The 716-nt window shown below is 38.7% G+C and overlaps 1 protein-coding gene across 1 annotated transcript in view; it reads right to left on the bottom strand.

Annotated features, from left to right (window-relative positions):
• Positions 1-716, bottom strand: part of LOC109475883 (thymocyte nuclear protein 1-like) — an 8577-nt gene that overhangs the window by 5424 nt on the left and 2437 nt on the right. The window lies entirely within an intron of this gene.

The following is a 716-nucleotide window of genomic DNA, read 5'->3' as shown; positions in this document are numbered from 1 at the left end:
AAACAAAAAAAGATTCTGGTTTGAATCAACTCATATTTTGCCCCCAACAGTTGAGGAAAGCATCTACCAATACAGTGGTTTGATTAAAAGTTCAAAATTCATTGTTTAAATATTAACCCAGCCTTTTGTGTTGTGTTCATGGCTCCTATAGTAGCATTTGGGGCTATAATAGGATGCCGAGGCCTGCTTTTATTTATCCATTTTTTTTTGCCCTGTCACTTTATATTTTTTCTAAAAAAATCCAAGAAACAACAAATTAAATTGGTGTGGCCGATAAGTAGAAAAAGCACCCCAAGATTGTGATCTCGAACACTATGCAAACTCCCCCAATAAGGATATAGAACGTTCTTGTTGTGATAGAACGTTCTTGAGAGAAGGTCGAGAGCAAGGTTGGCTGTGTGGTTAGCTGGTGTTCGGCTGTGCATGCCGAATGTTTCAAAATGTTTCACAAATTTGGGTGACGATGGGCGGGTCAGCAATGGTTGGCTATGGTTTTCACTTGGCATTTATGTCTTAGTGATCCAACTTATAGTACCAAGGAGTGCCTTGCATATACAATATACAGTTTAAGAAAGTAAAACTTGCATGATGATACTTTTATTGTCTTTTAAAACTGATTGTACAACATTTCATCACTCAGATGTCAGATCATGGAGCTAGAAAAGGTTGATGACAGCTTGCAAAATTCATGTCCCTTGCAGATGCCCCTCCCCCCC

The sequence above is a fragment of the Branchiostoma belcheri genome, unplaced genomic scaffold, assembly GCF_001625305.1.
Source record: "Branchiostoma belcheri isolate BF01 breed outbred unplaced genomic scaffold, Haploidv18h27 scaffold35, whole genome shotgun sequence".
Classification (NCBI taxonomy): Eukaryota; Metazoa; Chordata; class Leptocardii; order Amphioxiformes; family Branchiostomatidae; genus Branchiostoma; species Branchiostoma belcheri.
The sequence above is the reverse complement of the archived record's forward strand: the minus strand, read 5'-3'. Positions and strand labels throughout refer to the sequence as shown.